Source organism: Cupressus sempervirens, chromosome 2 (genome assembly GCF_028749045.1).
Source record: "Cupressus sempervirens isolate cs-2001-9-10 chromosome 2, ASM2874904v1, whole genome shotgun sequence".
NCBI classification, from domain to species: Eukaryota; Viridiplantae; Streptophyta; class Pinopsida; order Cupressales; family Cupressaceae; genus Cupressus; species Cupressus sempervirens.
Window position 1 is genome coordinate 122,889,750 of NC_143119.1, and position 25,546 is coordinate 122,915,295.

Genomic DNA, 25,546 nt, shown 5'->3' on the forward strand with positions numbered 1-25,546 from the left:
TTCTAACAATTGGTATCAGAGCATCAATCCCTGAAGAAAAAGTTTAAAAACTTTGGAGATCCATGGTAAACAAGTTCAAGAAAGATAGTCTGAAGTTTGATGGAAGGAAAAGTTGAAGATAGATTTTTTGTGTATGGGTTCGAGATATTGGATCTTGACAAAATCAGTGAAGACAATCATCAAATAAAATGAGTTGGAAAGTTGTTCCGAGGTAGAAAGAGATCTTTTAATGTGTGACATGAGAGCTAGAGAAGCACTATTGACTGCACTACCTAAAATTGAGTACAATTAGGTAAAATCACTTCCTACTTCACATTTGATTTGGAAAGCTTTGGAAAATAGTTTTGAAGGTGATGCACATTCTAAGAAGTTGAGGCTACAAAGTTGGATTTGTGTGTTTCAAGATGGTAAGATGATAAAAGATTAATCTATAAGAACATATATAGGCAGGATATCAAAAATTACTGCAGGTATTAAAGCTCAAGGAGCAAAAAAAGAAGATGATGAGGTTATATGGAAGATATTTAAGACTCTTACACCACCATTCAAGCCATTAGTTCAGATGATACAGTTGTTGATAACATGTACTAAAGATTTCACTAAGGAGAGATTGCTTGGAAGACTTGAAGCAGTTGAGAATGAACTTAGACAGTTCAAAGAATTGACCAGAAAAGAGGCAACTTTTAGTGCCTTGAATATTTGACCTAACCTATCAAGGAGCACAAGTTCTAGAGGAGATTTTGCTAGCAACATCAGATCTGAGGAAGATAGGAAGATTGATGAAGTAGTAGCCCTTTTGGTAAGAATAGAGAAAGGAGACAAGAAAATATTTAAGTGTTGGACTTGTGATGAATATGTTCATTATGCATCCAAGTGTCCTATAAGAGAGAAAAATTATAAGGGAAATCATAAGCCTAGAAAAGATAGAGATTGTTTGTATGCAAATGAAGATTATGATTTTGATGAACAATCATTAAATGCTAGTGATGATGAAATTGGATTTGTGGAAATTAAAGAAGAAATTCTAGATAAGGTAGCTTTTATATCATAGGTTGAGAAGAAATATAATTAGATAATTGATAGTGGTTGTTCATATCACATGACTAGTGACATGAACAAGTTTGTTGACTTCAAAAGTTAGGATGGAGGAATTTACAAAGTTGGAAACAATGCATCATGCCAAGTAAAAGGTATTGGATCTATAACTCTTGATGGTAAAACTAATACTAAGGATGTATACTTTATTGATGGTTTAAAGCACAATTTTTTGAGTGTTGGACAACTGGTAGACAAAGGTTATCAATTAGTTCACAGAAAAGACATGCATGATTAGAGATAAAGATGGAAAGGTAATTGGAACAAGAGCCACATATAGAGGTAATGTATTTCAGTTGAATCCAACTAAAATGACATGTTTGGTTGCAAAGGTAGATGATAGTTGGTTATGTAATAATAGATTTTGTCATATAAACTTTGATAGTATTCTGAGGACTAGTAAAATGTTTTCTATTAGAGATTTTTCGAAGTGAAGCCTACTAACACAATATGCAAGGAGTGTGTTTTAGAAAAGCATAATAGAACTTCTTTTCCCAACAAGAAGTTTACCACTACAGTGAAGTCAGAGATTGTACACACAGATCTCAGTGGTCCTACAAAGACTAGAGCATTCTATGGTGAAAGGTATTTTATGATTCTAGTTGATGATTTTTTTAGAATGATGTGGGTTGCATTTCTTAAAGAGAAATTTGAGGCATTTGACAAGTTCAAGATATTTAAGAATAGAGTTGAGAATAAATCTGGTGTGAAGATTAAATGTTTAAGATCATATAGAGGAGGAAAATTTATTTCAAAAGAGTTTAACATGTTTTGTGAAGAAAATGGAATTAAGAGATAGCTATAAGCTTTGAGAACCCCTAGATAGAATGGCATTGTAGAGAGAAGGAACAAGTCTATTACAAAAGCTGCTAGAGCTATGTTAGTAGAGAATGATGTATCAAAGACATTTTGGAGAGAAGTTGTGAATACAATAGTCTACTTTATGAATAGAGTACAAGTTGGGAAAGACACAAACAAGACACCTTATGAACTATGGTTTGGTCACTCACCTACAATTAAGTACTTTAGAATATTTGGAAGTAAGTGTTACATAAAGGGAGATGATGAAATTAGTAAGTTTGATGGTAGAAGTGATGAAGGTATTTTTCTAGGTTATTCATTGAAAAGCAAGGATTATAGATGTTATAATAAGAGAACTAAGACTATTATGGAAAGTGAAAATGTGAGAATTGATGAGAAGTTCAAAGTACAAGAGAGAATAATTGATTACAATTCAGATGATGATGTTGTCTCTAAGCCAAGGAATGATGAGATATTTCTTGAGACTAACAATGATTTGTAGAATGAAGGAGAGCAAAGGCAAGAACAAAGCTCATAACCTTCAATAGAACTAAGAGTTGAGATAAAAACTCCTACTTAAGGAAATAACATGATAAAGAATCACCCACCTAAATAGATCATCGAAAGTAAAGACAAAGATGTGATGACAAGAAGCAGAGTGAATGAAGAACTATGCTTGATATCTCAAGTTGAACCTAAGAGTGTAGCTGAAGCATATAAAGATGACTATTGGAAACAAGATATGAACGAGGAATTGGATTAGATAGAAAAGAATGGAAGATGGGAACTAAATGGGTATTCAGGAACAATATGAATGAGCAAGGAGAAGTTGTAAGAAACAAAGAAACATTGGTATGTAAAGGTTACTCATAGAAAGAAGGAATAGATTATGAGGAGAATTATGCTCCAATGGCTATAATAGAAGTTGTAAGATTATTCCTAGTCTATGTAGCACAAAAGAAATTCAAAGTGTATTAGATGGATGTCAAGTTAGCATTTCTAAATGGAGAACTTGAAGAAGAGGTATACATTGAGCAGCCTGAAGGATGTCCTTTGATAGATGACAAGGACATAGTATGTAGACTAAGGAAAGCATTGTGTGGATTAAAGCAAGCACCCAAAACTTGGTATGCAAGGTTGGACAAGCATTTGAAAAAGCTCAGATACAAAAAGGGTATGGAAGATAGTAATCTATATTGGAAAGAAACTAATGATGGTTTGATGATTCTGGTAATACTTGTTGATGATATCATATTTGGAGGAAATGATGAAGAAAGTAAGAAATTTGCAGAAGAAATGAAGAAAGAATTGAAATGAGTAATGATAGGAGAGATGAAATATTTTCTAGGATTATAGATAGTATAGAATAAAGATGGAATCTTTATTTCTTAGACTAAATACTTGAAGGATTTACTAAAAAGGTTTCATTAGAAAACATGTAAACCTATTGGAACACCTATGGTAACTGGAAACAAGTTATCTACAAAGGATGAGAAACCTATTGTTGAGAAGAAGAACTATAGATCTATGATCAGAGGACTACAATATCTTACTCACACAAAGCTAGATATAAAAAATGTAGTTGGAATTGTTGCAAGATTCCAGGCTAATCCCAGAGAAGCACATTATACAACAGTGAAAAGGATATTTAGATATCTGAAAGGAACTTCTGAATTTGGATTATGGTATGATAGATCTAATGATTTTACTCTAAATGCTTATACTGATGCAAACTGGGTAGGCAATATGGATGAAAGAAAGAGAACTAGTGGAGGAGCTTTCTTTCTTGGAGGAAGATTAGTTTCTTGATTAAGCAAGAAGCAAGATTGTACATCTCAAAGTACAACAAAAGCAGAGTATGTTGCAGTAGAAAATAATTGCAATCAAGTTATTTGGATAAAGTAGATGCTAAAAGATATAAGGATAGAGATCAGTGAACCTGTTGTTATACATTGTGATGAAAAAATCACGGTAAACATGTCTAAGAATTGAATATTGCATTTGAGGACTAAACACATTTCTATTAAGTATCATATATTGAGAGAAAATGTTGTAGAAAAGGAAAATAGATTGGATTATGTGAACACAAAAGAGAAGATTACATATATATTCACTAAGCCTCTTCCCAAAGAGACTTTTGAGTACTTGTGAGGTATACTTGGGGCTATGCCCCTTCCTACATCAAAATAAAAGATTCAAGAGTGCATTAGTCCAGGGTAACAGAGCACCATTATTTATCTAGACTGAATGTTGATACTTCCTATATGGGGGAGTATCTGTGATGGACAAAGTCATCTAGGAATCTTGTTGATGTTGTTTGAATAGTGTCTTTTGACACTCGAGCTAGTAAGTTGTTGCAGAGTTTGATGTAGAGATGTTGGTTGTTGAAACCTTTGACATTGATGTCAATGGAGGAGAAGGTTGTGTGGGAGAAGTATGGTAGGAAAAGTGTATGTTGAGGAAGATGTTTGGCATAACCATAGTATGCAAAATGATAGTTTGGGATAGAGCACATTAAGGTACATCAATGGGGGAGTATGATTGATGAAGAGGATTTGAAGATTGTCTATTTTTTGTTGGTATTCCTGAAACTAGATGTTTTTCATCTATTTTTCCATCAATGCCAAAGGGAGAGATTGTTGGAAGATTGGAGAGATTGGTTTGATGATGTTATGTTACATTCATGACTGATTTTGTCATTGATGTCAACATAGCATGTTTGATGTCTTTTGTGGTATTTGATAAAAGAACAACGAAAAAATCAAGTTGGTACAGATGATTAGTTGAGCATGAAAATGACCCAAGGTTATGGGAGATACTTTGGAGTATTTGGTATATGCAGTTAATGTCAAAAGTAGAAAGGATAAGTCTAGAAGAAGTTATGTAAGTTCTTGTGATGTTTGTTCTGAGATAGAGTTTATAGAGGCATGCTCTAATAAACTTGTTTTATCTCATAAAAGAGTTGATATCTTGAGGATTAAGGTTAAGGAAATTGAGACAACATGTTGAGGATGACATGGCTAAGATCACTCATCATAATATTGCATGTATGGAAAATTATTCAAGTTGCAAGGTGGAAGATGAAGGTTATTGCTAAGTGTAACATGTTCTTAGTGAGGTCCTATAATAATTAATTGAGAAGGACTAACAGCCGACTTAGGGAATTTTTTTATGGACTCGATATAAAGGAAGGACATTTTCCTTTATCATGACATGTATGGATATTGAATATGTGAATTGTGAATGTTTGGAAAGAAGCAGAGAGTGTAGAATGGGAAGTTGAGCAAAGAAGTGCGAAAGTGAAGGAAACTTCATTACCAAGGTTTTGCTGAGTTATTTGAGGTTTGGAATTTGGATCCAAGGTTTGTGACCTAGTCTACAAGGTTTGACAATGATTGGTTTGGTTGACAAGATAAAGGAAAGAACAGAGGAAAGAAGAAGATAGCAATGAATTACTTGTTTGAGGAGTGAGCTCTTCTTGTAGTTGAAATTGCATGTTTGGGTAGTGGGCTCTTCTTGCATACATTATATCAGAACTCCTAACAAGGTTAGAATCTCCTAACATGGATTGAAAGTCTCCTAATAGGGACTCATTGTACTAAATGTTGTAATAGACTCCTAATAGGGTCCATCCTCTAAAAAGCAATATTTATATTAGTACATCATCTTGTGGGAATTATTCCCACCAGGGCTTTCCCTTTGATCAAGGGTTTCCCTAGTCAACATATCTTGTGTAATTGTCTATTTACATCTTATTATGATTGTTTTTTACTTTGGTTGAATGGTTAAGTTTGTTTAAAGAAGATAAATGTTTTAATTATTAGATAACTAATTCACGCCCCCCCCCCCCCCACTCTTAGTTATCTTGGTGGACTATTATTTCTAATAGACATATACTAGTGTGTAGATGTGTATGAATAGTATGATGTGAGATATGATTGAAATACTAGTATGAGTATTTAAGAGAGCAAAAAGTAGCATAACAGAGAATTATATTGCAAAAATTGAGGAATTATTTTGGTAACAAATAATTATTAATTTATGATGAGCCAACTATGTGGATATTATTACATATGTTATTTCATATTATGCCAAGCATGTGAAAGCATGAAGGCTGACTAAGCAATGAATTATGAATGTGTGAGGTATAAGTAAAGATCTTGTCTTACAAAGATAAGTGTGAAAGATATATGCGATATATGATGAACTATGCGACATATGTATGATCAATGTGACTTTTGTGATTGATGTAAAGTCAATGATATGCGAACTATATCTGATGTATGATCAGAGAAAGTGTGAAATACAACAAAAAAAAAGTATTGTATGTATATCTATTCTTGTGAAGAACTGAATTGTATAAATGCATGTTAGGGCAGTGCACTCTTCTTGCATACATTGTATTTGATCCACCAACTCCTAACAGGGTTGAAGAAACTCCTAATAGAGTTGAGGCTTCTAACAAGGCCTAGTCCTCTAACAATGACTTGAAACACTATATGTACTTCATAGACTCCTAACAAGGTCTATATCCTTAACAAGATCCTATTGTTTACTAAATCATCTAGTGGATATCATCTTCACCAAAGTTTTCCTTGACCAAGGTTTCCCTAGTTAACAAATAATGGTGTTTTGAGTTCTCTATGTGCATGATTATATTTAATGTTCAACATTTTTAGTTTACTTTTATAGTAAATTTACAAAGTAATTAACAATATTCAATTGTGGGAAAAAGTTTGTAGAATACTGATCCCCCCCCTCTTAGTATTATCTATTTCTAACAATTGGTATCAAAGCCCAGTTACTTTGAAGAAGTTTAACAACTTGAGTAAGATCCATATAGATATGGAACAATGGAAGAAAAACCTTGAAGAATATCTTCAAAATATTGACCTTCTTACTAAAGAAAGAGATAACTTGAAAGATAGATATGAAGATGCAAAAGTTTTCGTTGGTAAACTGAAAGACAAGATTGATGATCTGAAATCTGACAAGGAATCAATTGCACAAACTAATGACAATGTTGAAGTAGGAAATATTCAGAAAGAAAATGAGATTTTGAAACATTAACTGAAAATTGTTGAACTTTAGTTGAGTCTTAAGAAAAGTGGCGGCAAGAATGAACCTGAATTGAAACTAAGAATGCAGACCTTAGATCCCTGTTAAGTCAAGTTACATCTGAACTAGATACTATCAAGATTAAGCATGCAAAATTAGAAAAGTACAATATCATTGTGAAAGGAGATCAATTGACACAAGTTAAGAAATAGATAGAGAAACTTTATTCTAGTAGTGAGAAGATAGATCAACATATATTTCACCAGAGACCTTCTAATGACAAGTCAAGACTTAGATATCTAATTGGTGAGAAATTAGTTGTAACAACCACTTTTTCATAGGTGTTAACTAACAACTAACATATCAAAGAAATACAATTATTACTTCATTTTCATAGGAAGATAGTTATATCAATTATGTTCAAGTGATTGAGATTAATAGTTATAGTCAGTTAAATGGAAATTTCATAATTAACAATTGAAAACACCATCAATGAATTTACTATGGAAATTAAAATCTACATACCATAGAATTTGAAATCAAAATAATCTAGGGATGCTTCTACAAACAACCAAGTTAGTCCACAAATACCACTTAGGATCAAATGATGATTATCGTCCAATACCACTATATCAAAATCAAATAATGATTACCATCAAATACCATTATAACAATATCAAATGATGATTACCATCAAATACCACTATATCAATTAGGGCATCGATTACCATTGGATTATTTAGGGCATCGCATACCACTATATCAATTAGGGCATCCATTTCTATTGGATCATTTAGGGCATCAGATACCACTATATCATTTGGGGCATTTGATACCACTGTATCATTTAGGGCATCAGATACCACTCTATCATTTAGGACATTAGATATCACTACATCATTTGGGGCATTAGATACCTTTGTTCCATTCCTTTTCTTCCTATTGCTAACCATGGCAATAACATAAGATTAGAAGATATGCTCATTATCATTGTTCTTATGAATGAAAGACTATAACAACAATCCTACAGATATATTCTGTATTTAGTTAGAATGTCAACTGATCTAAATGGTTACCAATTACATTGACAATAATATTTATTTCATTAAAGGAAATAACTAAATTCGATGATATAAATTAATCCATCATATCTTCTACTTGTATAAATATCATAAAAGTAAAAATACCTGTTACTAATAAATGTTTGAATGCTCAACTTATCTTTATCTAATGCATGTCCTGACATATCGTGGAGAGGGGAAACATTGCCAAGGGCTTAACCAGCCAACCACGGACCTCAAACTTATCTCCACACTTTCTTTAACTAGAATGGACATCCCTACCTAGAGTAGACATGGAACACCTAGTCAGCCACTGAGCAACCTAGTTCTTAATCACACCACTGAACTTGATAATAGAGAATGTATTGGACGTGCATGAGCTATCAAATGATTAATTTTAAAATAACAAATAATTGTTGTATCACATTTGATTCTATTTTCATGCTAATTTAGATTCCTCTCTCTCACCTGTTCACCCTTTTCCATGGCTATGTAGTCGAGTGAGTCCTAGATGATTGAATCTCAGAGCAACAACCACTTTCTGTTGATCCTCAACTGATATAAGAATATTATATGTTTCCACCTCATCAAAATCTGTGATTCTGAGAAATGTAATATTTAAGACTTGTAGAATAAATATCATTTGATTTTGAATTTCAATGGTATAAATAAAATATGATATCATGTCATGGATACTTGGCTTTTATTCATCATAAACAACTCTATCCTAGAGAGGGTCTAACCAATGATATTTAAGCAAAGATGATTCGCAAAATAATTTGAAATTGTATTTTATTGCTATAATAATCAAAATGCAATAATATCTGATAACAAAACACATTGCAATACTTGGAATATAATTTGGTAAAATCTAGAATAAAATGGAGTCTTGTTGGGTGCTATCAATCAGCCCACTCTTCATGGAAGAAATCTTTAAGCTTAATCCTAGTGTCATTGTCAATCACGTCTTCAAAAAATTATCAATATAAATGAAAAATCATGGAAGGAATATGCAATGATTAACAAGTGGTAAAATGTAGAGATATTGTGCAATATCTGCAGAGGTATCTGTGATGTAGAAAGAAGTCAGGTGCTATAAAAAAGAAGTCAAGCTCTATAAAGAAGAATTCAGGTGGTATGAGAAGGAAGTTGGGTGATATATTATGCCCTTCAACTCTCTTGGCTTCATAATATAAGAAGGTATCAAAGTCTCTTTGGCTTCCAAGAAGCCGTAACTCATAAAGAAGAGACTTGGCTCTTGGTCACCAATAAAATATGCCAAATGTTCATTTCAGTTTTTAGCAAGAAATTGAATAAATATGGAAAAAGATTTGAAGGTGATAAATAGAGGATAATTAAAATATTTTCACATAGATGTGTTTATGAGGTGGCATCATAATATTTATTTTATCCTTGGTCATAGTTATTATTAAGTATATCTAAATACATGCTTGATTTGGAAGATTATTTTATTTTCTTGTACATGTATTTAAATGTACATATTAAATAGATAAAATCTCATATAAAAATAATACTATGATGTCAACTTTATTTTATATCTATGTGTACATACATAAATATGTATTATAATGATGTGGTGTAAAAGTCAATTAGAAGCCATTTGAGGTATGCATTATTTTTTATTAATAAAAAATAACCAATATTTTAAATATTTATTTAATAGCTCATGCGTGTCTAATGTGTGTATCCTATTATGTAGACACTAGGTCCTCAACCATGGTGATTCATGATTCATACCCATTTGCCTAGTGATGGTGATGCTCATGTGCCCAATTCTTTTCTGACAATTCTTCCACCCCTTTGACGTGCTCCCCACAAGGAAATTCTCTGCAGTTAAATCATATTACCATAACAAGTTATTAATCATAAATAATTATAACAGCTAACTACCTTTTCGATTCCACAAATTCATGATAAATAATCAACTAGCATGTTATCTTCATATGAAATTATAATGACTAACTGTCTTACCATTCACAAGATTATAAAAAATTTAACTATCAACTGACTTTATATGAACCTCAATGGCTATATGAACATTTTAAATTAGGTAAAAAATTGGGATGTAACATCAGCCAAGAAAGTTGAAATCAGAAGAGAACCAAATCTAGTTATTGAATCCCTTAGGGAATTTGATTTGAGTAAGGTTGATATCAAGCACATCTATTGAAGTATCAAAGGAAGTAGAATTAATTGATTTATCAGTGAAACATGATGAATCTAAGTAAATAGAGCAAGTTGATAAACCTAAGAAAGATGAACCACCCAAGTAAGTAAGACATGAGTTCAGATGCTTCATATGTAATGAAGTTGGACATATGAAAAGAGATTGCATAGGTAAGTCTTTTAAACCCATTACCAATTTCTATTGTTATAATTGTCATGGTTATGGACATAAAGTAGTATAATGTAAGAAACCTAAGTTTGATGGGAATAATGCAAATAGTAGAATGTTTAGGAATACTAACCCTGCAGGTAATGAAAGAGGAAGATCACCTAATAGATATAATAATGGAGAGAAGAGCCAATTTGTGTGTTACAAGTGTAAAAATCCTGGACACATTGCAAGGAATTGCATAGCAACTGAGAATCAAAATAGAACTAATTAGAGAAGAAATGCACCTTGATGTCAGTTATGTAATAACTTCAGACAGAATGAGATTTTGTAGAATGGACAAAAGGAATTTTAATAGGAATCCTAATATTAGAAAGAACAACAACAAACATTACAGAAGGAATGATAATGATAGTGACAATAGTCAGAAGGAAGCAATTAAGGAACATCTTGATGAATTCAAAAAAGCATTTGTGACAACTAAGGATCCAAAAAGCTCTTATACAATTTTGGGGGAATAGCATTTCGATGCACCTGATAAGATATTGAAGTCACAGATTATTTGTAACTCATCCTACCCGAATAAAGTAGTTTTAGAAGAGGCAATGCATCAGTTGGCCAGAACTAATGTTTGAGAGAGGGTTGGAAGTTGAACAATTAATAGAAGGTAAAGGACATAAAGAAAAAGCTAGGGTCAAGTGCATAAGTCTAGATATGATCTTAGTGACCAGGAATTTGGAAAGCAAGGTTACTGGTAAAAAGAGACATTATTTGGATTTGTGGTAGATACACATTTAATGCACAATGTGATTTGAAATGATGAAATGATTTGTTCATGCAAAGTTTCTTGAGCATATTGAAGAGCGACTTGACAAAAAATTGAAGTGCAAAGAGAAGTTTGTGAAGTACAAAAGTTGTAGAAGCCCTAAATCGTGTTTTTATGGAGCTAAAGCTAAGTTTTTTTTTGTGAATACATTAGAATTGAAATGGCTAGTTAGATTGTCTATTATGTGAGTGATAGACCATAGTATGTATTCAAGAAACATTCATTTGTGTCACTTTTGGATGACCCATTCGGTGCATTTTTGCAAGTTTTGAAGAATGTGCTTCATGTTGAGGATATCAGAAGTTATATTCATTGTAATATTGAGAGTATAGGAGATGAAGATATTTACAAAGATTTGGGAACCATGTGTAACATCAACCAATCGTTAAAATTTGAGTATGTGCACCTAAGCAAGTTGAATCTAGTAAAGTATATGTTTTATACAAAGTTCGATAATCATGATTCGACTTGAATTATTCTAAGTAGGGTACACAATCATTTGTTATGGCTAGGTGATACACAGATTGTTATTGATAATGACAAAATTCATAAGGTCACAGGATTAAGTAATGAGGTTTGTAACCTTGTCAATGAAAATAATGTAAGAAAAATGGTAGAGACAAACCTAAATACTAGGTTTGATGGAAGAAACATGAAGGTAGACTCCTTTCAAGACAAAGGAGTAAAGTTATTAAGCGAGATATTAGGGTACAAGTACAACCATGGATCAAGGGTTAACTTAGTACCAGCTAGATTTTTACATGTGGCTTATGTGATGAAAGTTCAAGGGAGAAAAGTTAATCTATGTGGGATTATCATACTGCAATTATTGGACAACATTGCCAAAGTGAAGAAAACAAAGAGTCTAGTTTTTAGATTTGAGTCCCTACTGAATCATTTGTTTCTCTATGCTACAAAGAATTTTACTGGATTAATGAATTGGGATAGCAATGAGTGTACAATGAAGATGGTGACTCAATGTTACAGATCAAAGTTGGAGAATGTCATAGATGATGACATCAACTGAATGATGAAAATTTTCTAGTCAGAGATGAAACAAAGGTATAGAAACCTCCTTCAATTGTAGAGAAATATAAGGATGATATATGCTTCATGGTGGAGATAGATAACACATTTTGGAAGCTATGGTACCCAAGGGTTAAGTTCATCGAACCCATGGGATATGAGATGTTTTCTAAGCTCATAAAAGGGTATGCATAGATCATACTCCAATCTGAGAAGGACACAGAATGCCCTATATGGGGAACCTATGAGGAGAAAATGAGAATAGTTCAAACTGAACTACATAGCAAGGAAAGAAAGAAGAAAGTAGAAAACATGATTGATTCCATTCTCAAGGAATCAAGCATGACTAGAGAGGAATTTAATGTGGTCAAAGGCATTGTGATGGAAATGAGAGAAAGTGGATAGTCTAAAGTGATTGAAAAAACTCCAATTATTGTAGTAGAACCTTCAGAAGGTGTGATAGTAGCACAACCATGTCTATTGCACCTTATGCAGTAGTTGCCAAACTGTAACCTATGAGACCAAGAACTGATTAGTCAAGGAAGCAACTAGAGGTGGAAGCACCTACAACACAAAGAAAATATGAGAGATTGGTAAAGGTGAAGCAAGAACATGCACCTTCACCAAAGAAAAGGGTCAAGCAGACTACTAGTGGACCAAACAAGAGAAGGAAAATGATGCAAGTCAATGAATCTTATAGTTCTGAGGATGAAGCTAGAGATAGAAAAATAGTGCAAGATGTGTAGGAAGGAAAAATAATAGCTAGAAAGAAGGCATGGAAACCAAAGGTAGAGAACCTAAAAATGCAAATCATTAAGTATAATTAAATAACTATTATAATATTTATAGTAATATGGATAGAAGGCAGTTAGAAAATGCCAGGAATAAGAAGTTTGAGAACATTTAGAATAAGATACATGAAGACCTATTTAATAGGATAATTAATAAGTAGAAGAGAGTATTAGAAGAAGATATGAATTTGAGAATCACTATGATGAATAAACTCTATGAAGTTGACTCTAAGGAGGACTCAAATTTATAAATTTTTGAAGGGTATTGAGCCCTTGCTAAGGAACAAAGGAAGAGAAATTATTCTAAAGGGAGGTAATTATGAGGATGTCAGGAAGGAGACAAAAGAGGCAATTGTAAAATTCATGACTACAATGCCTAGGGTGAGTACACAATAAAATCAGGATAGCCTAGTATATGGGGAAGCACACACACCATCCAGTGGTGAGGGGGAAGTAGAAGAGAAACAACGGTACACTCACCACCACATATTGCTATGGGTATTGAATCCATGTAAGTGGATAGTACACACATAACTATAGATACAAAATTGAATCCTTTTGTAGGATATGGAATAAATATTGTTGGCAATATCAATAATATAATAGCTTACTCTATCTCTAATGAAGATGAAGAAGAGAAGAAGAAAGAAATAGAGAGGTTAGAAGAGTCAAAGAGGCTAGAAGAAGAGGATAAGAAAAAGAAAGAGTTGGAGAAGAAAAAGAAGAAAATGAAGACAAGAAGAAGAAAGAAGAAGAGGAAAGGAAGAAAGCTGAAGAAGACGCTAGGAAAGAAGCAAAAAGAATGGAAGAAGAGAAGAAGAAAGTTGAGGGAGAGAAGAAGAAGAAAGAACTAAAAGTAGTTACACCTATTCCTAAAGTAAATCCAATCATAGAAGCAAAAAAAAACAATATTAGTACCATTAGATGATGATGATGATTAGAAAGGTTTAATGAGCTCGCTAAGCAAGTTATTTGAAAAGAACGAATTTCTAAAGTCTTTGGAGAAGACACTGACTGATGTCTTCGATAGGATGCAAAAGACAATTACTACAACTATAGCCAATCTATGCTTGTAGGTAAAGGCCAAGGAATTGGTGAAGATCTTTGATGAAGATTTCACAATTCTAATAGAAGTAGCTTCAACACAAGCACAGGAAAATCATGATGCATCACTATTAGATACAATATGCACTAAAGTGAGAAATGACTTGAAAGCACTTGATGGAAGCATCAACAATCTCAAAAAAAAAATTGATGAAGGTGTTGGAAATATATATGATAAACTAAGTTACTGAGAGGGGAGGGGTAAATCGGTAACCAAGAAAACTTAATCTTTATTTACCCATTAATCTTTCATGTGAATTCTGATCATGCATAAGAAATTGAAAACAATAAAACATTCATAATGCTTTGAGAAAAAATATGGTGACCAAGAAACCTTCCAAATAGAAAGTAAAACTGGGGTGGGGATGATACCCACAAGCTTTAGTACTGCATTATAAAGTTGGCTTGTTAAGGCTTACAATGATCACTTTTGATGATTTGCCCTGTTAAGAGCAATAAGGACTGCTAGGTCCACCTTGCAAAAGGATTTACAAACATACAATGAAGTATGCACTCAATAAAGATATTTACAAAATATTGTTAAGTCTACCTTGTGAAAGGATTTAACTGATCCACCTATTAGGATGAAACAATGGCTGATCTTTGATCGACAACTTGGTTTGCTAAATGAGATTCCTTTGAGTGTAATGATCACCTTCCTATGATAGATAAATCTTTTTTTTTCCTTATACTATTGTAGCCTTTTTATTTTTCACTTCTACTCTTCTCTTCTAGTTACATTCCATACATACATCTTATTGGATGTGATACTATACATTACATATATACCAATCCAATTTACAAATCAACAAGTTCGGCTATCATACAAGTTTACACAAAAATACACAAAGTTGGCTCAACTGTAGGGACTCAGGTTCTAAAGATTAGCTCAGTTCTGATACTCAACATCTACTATCAATGCTCAGCATCATCATGCATTAAGTAGACATAGAAGTTTGGTCCATACTGATCACTTCCAAGTAGTCTGAACTCGGTCTACACTAGTGACTTGGTCAATACTGTGAAACTCAACATATAAATTGAATCCCTTGATTCACACTGCATAGCTCAGTCAATGCTATCACAACAAGCTTGATATAAACTGAATCACTTGGTTAACACTGAGTGGCTTGGTCAACACTGGATTCACATCATTATAACCTCAAACTTAGTAAGCATTGCACAACTCAGTTTGCATTAAGGAACTCAGTAAACCTTATGAAGCTCAATTTACACTATTGATCACCATTATGGTAGAAACTACTTGGTGCAAACTAAATATTGTTCCTTGAACTCGGTAGTAACTACACAACTCATACAACTTGAAATTCTTGGTTAACACTGTTAACTATACAATAAGCTTGGTAAATACCATCTGTCTAAATAAGTGTGTGTCACCAATAACAAACATGACTGTAATGTTAACAATCTCCCCCCTTGGCATTAGTGATAAAAATACTTATCAGTCAAAACTAAATACTAAAAAATTCAAAACACCTTTTTTTATTCTTCACCTTGTATCTTCGATTTGGTAGCATACTCTATTTTTGAGATTTTTCAAAATTTCTTTTATAAGAGATGTTTCTCTTAGTATAATATGGTAATGCTCCCCCATACATATATATATACAATATACTTTACATCTTTTCACATCTTCTCATCTTCACATATGATATATACATTTTCTCCCCTTTATGTATACTATATCTTATATTATATCTTCTCCCCTTTACAATATACATCTTCTTCCCCTTTTTGACATTAATGCCAAAGATGTATGCTATATACTATACAGTAATACCAAGATGTGACAAGAAATCTAAATGTACCTTTAGAATTGGCACCATTGTCTTGTCCTAATTTTCTTGCAACACCTTGCATATGTGCAATGCAACTTGAACTTCTATTGAAAGTTCTATCATGTGGTTTGTAATTGAGAAGTTGTTATCATGGATGAGGGTTTGAGCATGTGCAATACATTTTTGCAATGCATCCATGTTTAGGAGAATCATGTCGTATATATCTACCAATGTAGCTCTTATTTTGGCTTCTTCTCTTAGCAATTCTACCTGCATATTAGTTAAGAATCTTATCTTTGTGTAGTGGGTAGAGCTGTAACTCAAGTCAAGTTGCAATTGTTGTGTACTTGCCTTCAGATCTTCATCAATATTTGAAATTTTTTCTTTAATTTCTTTGGTGAAATTTGAAATATCTTAAAGTTTACTAAATAATGAAGTCACATTGTTACAAGAGGTCTCCAATGAGCCTAGAATAGTAGATATATCTACTTGATGAATTGCAATCTTTTGAGCAATAAGCTCCAAAACCTTATTCTCAAATTTCTTCTCTACTCTCTACAAAAATTTCTCTTATCCATTCAAATCTTCTTTGAATTTCTAGACTACCTCTACTAACTGAGCCAAAATTGGTTGAGAAGTGTCAACCTCTATGTTGAATGCCTCTACTAGAATATTCTTTGCATCTTCAAGCACTTGAAATTCCTTATTTCTTTCATCTCTAAGCCTCTACTACTTAGCTTTCTTCTGAATAAGTTCTCCAAATATATGCATCTAATCAGGATTAAGATTGAAGATATCCCATTTTGGAATAAAAATCTCCTCATCAAGATCAATTTCTTCTTTCTTCTCTTTTCCTTTACTCAAAAATTTTGTACTCAGTTGAGGCTTGGTCTCAACTATCATTGCACTTATTATTTGCATGCTTGGAATGGAAACAATAGTAGGAATAGTAGGATTAGCAAAAAAAGAAGATACTGCAGTTATTGAAGAAATACCTTGTGTAACCAAAATTGATGGAGGAAGTGTTGTTTGCTTGGTAGATGAAGTGCTTGTTACTTTTGAAATGAAATACTAATCTGAACAGGTGCAAAAATTGATTGTGTACTTGTACTTGCATTGTTCGGCACAATCAATTCTACATTAGCTTTCTCTAAGCTTGATATTTTCAATGTTTTTCTCAGAGAATGAGGAAGTCAGGCTGTGACCACTATTGCAATCTTCTCTGGGTCAGTCTCCTCAATGTTCAAAACTTTAGGTAGATCTTCCTCGGTAGTTTCTTGTCCCTGTTCCTAGTCCTCATCATCTATATCATCATAATGTGTTACCTCTTCATCATTAGTTTCCTCTTCTTTGTCATGTTCACCATCATCTTCATCCTTGTTACTGACATGAACCATAAAATAATTCTGTTTGTGAAGATTGAAAATGTTCTTCCATGTGTTGATGGCATTCCTTACCACATGTTCAATGTCATCCATCAATATAAGACAAGTGTTGAATCTCAAGGTAAGCTTTTCTTCATTCTTCTTAATGGATTCTTTCACCTCCTTGTCATTCAAGCTCAACATTAATTTCCTTAGTGTCTTCTCATAAATATCTTTAGCAGCTTTCATAGTGCTCCCATCTTGGCTTGATTTTCTCCATTAAATCATTTGGAATCTATTGAGCAAGCTGGTCTGGAGAATATTTTCATTTACCCATATTAAACATTATCATGTCTTCTACTTCCTCCTACTCCTCTGTAGTTCTTATTTCATATCTTAGTTATCTGAAGTTTGTTTTCTGAATCTATTTCTTTCAAACTTTCTTGAAAGGTGGGTGGAGGTCGTTTAAAGATCACATCTCCTCTTTCTTTATCAAGTTTCTTCTTGGATGACCTCCTTATGAACACTACAGTAGATGATTTTGTAGGTTTGGTTATAATAACCTTACCTTTCTTCTTTACTAGCTCTTCTTCCTTTGAGTCCTCTTCATTATCTATTTCATCATCCTCAATGTCATCACCTTTACCTTCAGTTGACAGAAGAGTGGAGCTAGTTTTCAATTTTTCTATCCTCTTCTCCCCTTTGTTGACCGCCTAAGGGAGTTTTATTTCAAGTTCTATTCTTGCCTTCACTTCATCGTAGGTGCCAAAGTATGTAGATTTTGGGTCAATACGCTCATTAATCAGTGCTTCAATAATGTCCTTAGTTTCATCAATGTTAACCTCATAACCTAGAGGCTTGACCCATACATTTCTTGGTCTAACTGCTTGAATATATACGTTGTCACAATCAACCATAAAAAAAAATCATCTTTGTAATAATCAACAAGTTTCTTAGGGATCCTGAATCTATTATTCATCTTGTCGTTAAATGCATCAAAGTAGTTATCCATTATGCTAACATAGTTTTCTCCCATTTTAGCTATGTATTCATTGATCTGATAAAGAACAGGTACATCCTTCCTCCATATGATGATACCTTTAGAAGGGAAAAAAATTTGCACATAGAAAAATAGACAAGTTAAGAAAGAAACAAACTTACAAGGATTTTTCTTTGAAGTTCTTATTCTCTCCATATTTTTGTTGAACTGATTTAGCATCAACTTAGCAAGGTCAAGTGGCAAATTATTTTTGACCACTTTGTATGCGAGATACACTACTTCACATGATAACATTGTTGATTTTTCTCAAGCTATATATTTTTGATGTGATCACATGTATTTCAATCTTCAGTGCCATATTTGTGACACAACTAATCTTCATTGCCCTTCCATCCCACTTGGCAAGGGTTTTCTTTTCTAGTTCGACCCAACTTAGGGTTTTAGTCATTTTTTCTTTTGCTAGCATAGGAAGACCAATGATCCTATGGATCATCTTCTTTTTTATCAAAATGGGTTGCTTGAACCATAGCTAACCTTTATGCACATGATTGAGGATAAATCTTATCCATTTGATTTGAAAGTCTCGTGACATGTGCAAAATGTGAGTCAAACCCTTTGTTTCAAGGTGTTGATGCTTCGGTTTTAACACACCATTCACGCACAATTCTCTCAATGACTCATCCATTTCTAGTGTTCCAATATCTTGAATAACACAACAAAAATGTGAACAAATATCATTAATCAATAGTATCTTAGATGGAATTTGAGATTGAGCTCTGCTTGGATCTAGGGTTTCTGCGACAACAAAACTTAGCTTGAAGTCTGGTGCCTTCCAATCCATGCCTCAAACCAAAATATTAGATCCTTTCTTTGATTTGCTACTAGTGGATGCCATTTTCTTGGTAGGGTTTTCAAAGGCATGAAAATCTTCAATAGTAATTTTCTTAGACCACTAGGATGCTCAAAAATTACTTTGCACAAATAGCTTTGAAAAATTTGCGGTGACAAATGACTTCAATTTTTCCCTTTTTATCAAATTTTTCCTTCCAATCACTATAAATGCCTTGTATGATTGTTCGCTCAAATGACAAGCTATCTTCCACTTGAACTGCATTGAATGCTCGATAGGAACATCTATGACTCAATTTTCACAAAATATCCTTAGTAGCTCTCGACCTTGCTTGATAGGGTCTTGCAACCTGGCCTCACTTAGTAAGGACTGTAATCCAACCTCACTCAATAATGACTGGCATCCTTTTGAATGCTCAGTGATCCCTTTGCATCTTGAATGCTGATATGGATCTTTCATTCTACTGACTAGAATTGATGTGAGATGTCTTCTTTAGAATCTTAGCTCCAGTCCTTCTTGTGAGAGATCAAGTGGAAATGCTTGAGTCACCCAATTTTTGAGTGACATGTTCATTATTTCCCAAACCTACATTCTTAGAATATTTTGGAATCCATTGCTATCTCATCTACTTTTTGATGTTATCAGCCTTGGTTTTCTTTTCATCTTCAATTCTTCCAATATTCATGCAGTTTTTGGCAAGATGATCAAGTTGTGTACAAATAAAAAATCTTCTAGTAGTGTCTCTTGTCCTCATGTGATATTTTACACAATTCATTCCAATGTGTTCAAATTCTCCACAATAATGACATCTACACCAAGTGTTATAGTCCTAACCAAATATGGCTTTTACAATTTTTTTTGCTGGGTTCAATATCTTAGTTTTGCATTTTGAGGATTTGTGCCCATACTTCTTACATTTGTGACATTTTCCTTCAAGCTTAGGTTTCTCTTTGAATTCATTAGCTCTATGACCATGTTGATTGCAATTGTAGCATTTTCCATTAAATTTAACTTTCCCATTGCTCTAACATTTGCTTGATGTATGACCTATCTTACCATAGTGACTACAAGTAGGTCTTTGATTCTTTTGAGCTCCTTGCTTGGATGATTCACCTTCTTCTGTATATCCAATTCTTTCTTTTCCCTTTTGTTTGCATTGTATTTTCTCATTTTTTTGATTCATGTCTACTTGAGATTTCATGATCCTCTCATTGATTTTCCTTTCAGTGTTTAGATCATTCTACAATCTTTCATTTTCTAATCTTAGATTCATGATTTCTTAATTTGCATTGGTAAGTTGATCAATGAAGTCTGCCTACTAAAGGGGTAGGTGCTAAATTTCATTATTCTTTCCTTTTAGCTCTTCTCTTATCTTTTCTCTCTTCCATGACTTCACACAATCTTACTGACTAAATTTATTGCTCTCTTTTCAATTTCCTAACTTCTTCTTGAAGTGAACCATTCTTTTTTAATAGTTCTTTGATTGCTTCATCTGAATTTCTTTCTGAATGGATGTATTCAATTCTTTCTTCAATGTAGAGTTGGTCATTCATCTGAATTGCAAGATCTTTTCTTCTTTTCAAGGATTGAGAGAGTTTCTCTTTTGCTTTCTTGAGTTGTCTAATAACTAATTCCAAATCTAGCTTTTCATTGTCAATAGCATTGTCAAGTCTGAATACCTCCATAGCCTCTAATCTTTTCCTAAGTTGTTAAGCTTCTTTCTTGAGAACCATAAAGCTTTGATACCAATTTTTGGAAATATATATGATAGACTAAGTTACTGAGAGGGGAGGGGTGAATCAATAAATAACAAAACTTAATATTTATTTACCAATTAATCCTTCATGTGAATTTTGATCATGCATAAGAAACTAAAAACAATAAAACATTCATAACACTTTGACAAACAATACAGTGACCCAGAAACCTTCCAAATAGAAGGTAAAAATGGGGTGGCGATGATACCCACAAGCTTTAGTACTACAATATAAATATGGCCTGTTAAAGCTTATAATGATCACTATTGATGATCTGCCCTATTAGGAGCAATAAGGATTGCAAGGTCCACCTTGCAAAAGGATTTACAAACACACAATGAAGTATGCACTTAGTAAAGAGATTTACAAAAGACTATTAAGTCTACCTTGTGAAAGGATTTAATTGTTCCACCTATTAGAATGAAATAGTGGCTGATCTCTAATTTGCAACTTGGTTTTCTAAATGAGATTCCTTTGAGTGTAACGATCACTGCTCTGTAATAGATAAATCTTTGCTACTCCTTATACTATTGCAGCCTTTTTATTTATCACTTCTACTCTTCTCTTCTAGTTACACTCCATACATACATCTTATTGGATGTGATACAATACACTACATATATACCAATCCAATTTACAAATTAACAAAGTCAGCTACAATACAAGTTTGCACAAAAATACACAAAGTTGACTCAACTACAGGAACTCATGTTATGAAAACTAGCTCAGTGAGGTTCTGATACTCGACATCTACTATTAATGCTTGGTATCATCATGAATTCAGTAGATGTAGAAGCTCGGTCCATGCTGATCACTTCCAAGTAGTTTGAACTTGGTCTACATTGGTGACTTAGTGAATATTGTAAAACTCGGCATATAAACTAAATCACTTGATTCACACTACATAGACCAGTCAATGCTATCAAAATGAGCTTAGTATAAACTAAATCACTTGGTTAACACTAAGTGGCTTGGTCAACACTAGATTCACAACACTATAACTCTAAACTCGGTAAGCACTATACAACTCAGTTTGCATTAAGGAACTCAATAAACCTTACGAAGCTCAGTTTACATTGTTGATCGCCATTATGGTAAAAACTACTCAGTGGAAATTGAATATTATTCCTTGAACTTAGTAGCAATTGTAGAACTTGGTAAAACCTGAAATGCTTGGTCAATACTGTTAATTGTACAATAAGATTAGTAGATACTATCTATCTAAATAAGTGTGTCACTAATAAAAAACATGAATATAATGTCAATAGAAGTGAAAAAATTGTATGGACAGTGTGTGCTATCATAAAAAATACCCAACTGACTTTGAGAGTCAAATCACGGGTAAGATGAGTGAACTCGAATCACTCATTGTGAAGTTACTACTTCTAGAGACCAGTGTTGAAGGTTGTGGAATAGAAGTGAAGAAGATTCATAGTGTGATCATAGGGTTGGAATCTGAAAAAGAGAAGGCAACAAAGAAATTCTCTAGTCTTAGAGAAATTTTATCAACTAAGTTGAGTACTTTGTAGAGGTAGTTGGAGGAATGTCTTGCAACAAAGACTTGCTATGACAAGTTTGCATATACTGACTTGAGTGTACTTGAAGTGGCATCCTATGCACTATGTGCACTAATCAATATTTCTGATTTAGTAAAAGAAAATTGGAAGAAGGAAGCAGATAGGCTAAAACTTGTTTATGCAGATTGTTTTTCCAAATTGACAAGATGATCAACAAAAGATCACCCAATTTTGGATACATTTTTTGACATCTTTGCCATTGATGTCAAAGGGGGAGTATTATGTAGAAGGAAAATTGTATGTATTTTATATGTAAGGGGCAGTACACTTATGTACTTATGTATAAATGTAAAGGTGATAGAAGGAATGTAATGATCCATCAAACCATGAATAAAATTGTTATGTTTTCAAGGCAAATTTTGTATACTTACTTTTATTTGTTTTTGTTGTGTATGATATCATTTTGGGATTTAGCCAATTTTTCCAAATGTTTTCATCAATGCCAAAGGGGGAGATTATTGGCAATATGGTCAAATAGATGTATTGATTGTTTCCATTTATGGAAATATGTATTTAGCATTTCATTTAAGTATTTAGAGATAGAAAATTGTCTAAGTCTTAAACAATTTGCAATAGCACAGAGAATAAATGTGATGTTTATGGATGACTCATTGATATTTATGTCATACAGAGTTGAGGAAAGCTCTATAATAGTTTTATTATGATTTATACCAGTGCCCATGTGTGTACAAACAATATGATGTGAGATATGATTGAAATACCAGTTTGGGTATTTAATAGAGCAGAACAAACATAGCAGAGAATCAAATTGTATGACTTGAGGAATTATTTTGGTAACAAATAAGTACTAAGTCATGATGAGATGACTATGTGGATATTACTCCATAATTTATTTCATATTATGCTAAGCATGTGAAAGCATGAAAGTCAACTAAGCAGTGAATTATGAATATGCAAGGTATAAGTAAAGATCTTATCTTACAAAGATAAGTGTGCAAGATATGTGTGATATATGATGAACTATGTGACATATGTATGATCAATGCAACATTTGTGATTGATGTGAAGTCAGTGATATGTGAGCTACATCTGATGTATGATAAGAGCAAGTGCCAATATAGTAGACATAAAGTATTGTATGTATATCTATTCTTGTGAAGAATTGAATTATATAAATGCATGTTAGGGCAGTGGGCTCTTCTTGCATACATTATATTTGACCCACCAACTCCTAACAAGGTTGAGGCTTTTAACAATGCCTAGTCCTCTAACAAGGACTCGAGACACTAGATGCACTTCATGCATACATTATATTTGATCCACCAACTCCTAATAGGGTCAATATCCTTAATAAGATCCTATTATTTAGTGAATCATCTAGTGGGTATCATCCCCACTATGGTTTTCCCTTGGCTAGGGTTTCCCTAGTTAACAAATAATGGTGTTATGAGTTCTTTATGTCCATGGTTATATTTACTATTCAACATTGTTGGTTTACATTCATATTCAAGTTATAAAGTAATTAACAATATTTAGTTGTGGGCAAAAGTTTGTAGAATACTGATTCACCCCCTCCTCTCAGTATTATCTATTTATATACATTCACATATTTCATTGTCACTTCTTTGTCTTGAACTAACACTCTCAAGTAATGATACTTGATTGCAATGTGCTTAGTTTTTGTGTGCACCACAGGGTTCTTTAATACATTTATAGCACTTGTATTATCACAATAAAGTACCACAAGTTTAGTGATTTCCTCCTTCATACCTTTGAGTAGCTATTTGATCCATACCACATTTGTACAATTTACTATAACAACAACATATTCAGCTTCAGCAGTAGATTGAGATATACAATTTTTTTTTCTTGTGGGTCTAGGTGACCAATCTCTTTCTTAAAAAAAATGCTCCACCTCTTGTGCTCTTTCTATGATTAATGTTTCTAGTCCAATCAACATCTGTGTAGACTCTTAACTCAATTTTTTTTATTTTTCTCGTAGTATAGACCATAGTCTTCTATTCCTTTCAGATATCTCATAATTCTCTTAACATCCATCAAACAATTCTACTTAGGATTTGTAGAGAATCTTGCAACAATCTCAACAGATAATACAATGTTAGGTCTACTATGTGCTACATATTACAATTTTCCAATCATAGACCTATAAAATATTTGATTCACATCAGCAGAATCATCATTTCTTGGAAAATTTGTCTCTTGTCACCATAGGTGTGCTAACTAGTTTTGAATCTTCCAATCCAAAAGTTTTCAATATTTCCTTCACATACTTAGACTGAGTGATGTATATACCATACTTCATCTGATATACTTGCAAACCAACAAAGAACTTGATCTCTCCAAACATAGACTATTTAAAACAATTGGTTAGTTATATATTGTCTTTGATGTTACACAAAATTCCATATCATTGCTAGTCATTCTATGTTGAGCTCACTTGGGCATTGAAGATAGTTTTTTGTGTCTGATGAGCATGCCAAAGTTTGCCAAGTTCAGATGACTATGTCTACCAAATTCACTCAGGCATCGAAGGAAAGTTAGCAAAAGTTGAGTGTTAACTGAGCTTACTTGGTTAATGAAGAAAATGTCGGATGGAACCAGTGTTAACTGAGTTCACTTGGCTAACACAAGAAAATCATTTTACAATTAGTGTCTATCGAGCAAGGTTGGCTAATGAAATATTTTCTTGTTCTGGTTTATTAAGTTCAATTGATTTTTTTATTGGTTCTAGCCAACTGAGGAGATGAATATTGAGTTTTTTAAAGTTGTATTCAAGCCTACTTGACAATATGTAAGATATAAATATAAAGTCAAGTTGTGGATTGAATATGTGCAAGTAATAGAAGATTTGAAGATGCCTAGAGGAAGCAAATTAGAAGAAGTTGAATATCCTTGTTGAGCTACACAGATTCATTTGATCAGAAAGGATCTAGTATACAAGCTAGAATTTGTAACGCACTGCCAAGGGATCCAAAAGAATTAACTTAAAGTTTCACTAAGTTTGCTAAACATTTTTTTTTTTAAAAGTAAGAAAGTATAACATACACATCAAACACATAGTAGCGAAAGCAATAACATGTAATCATCGACAACCATACA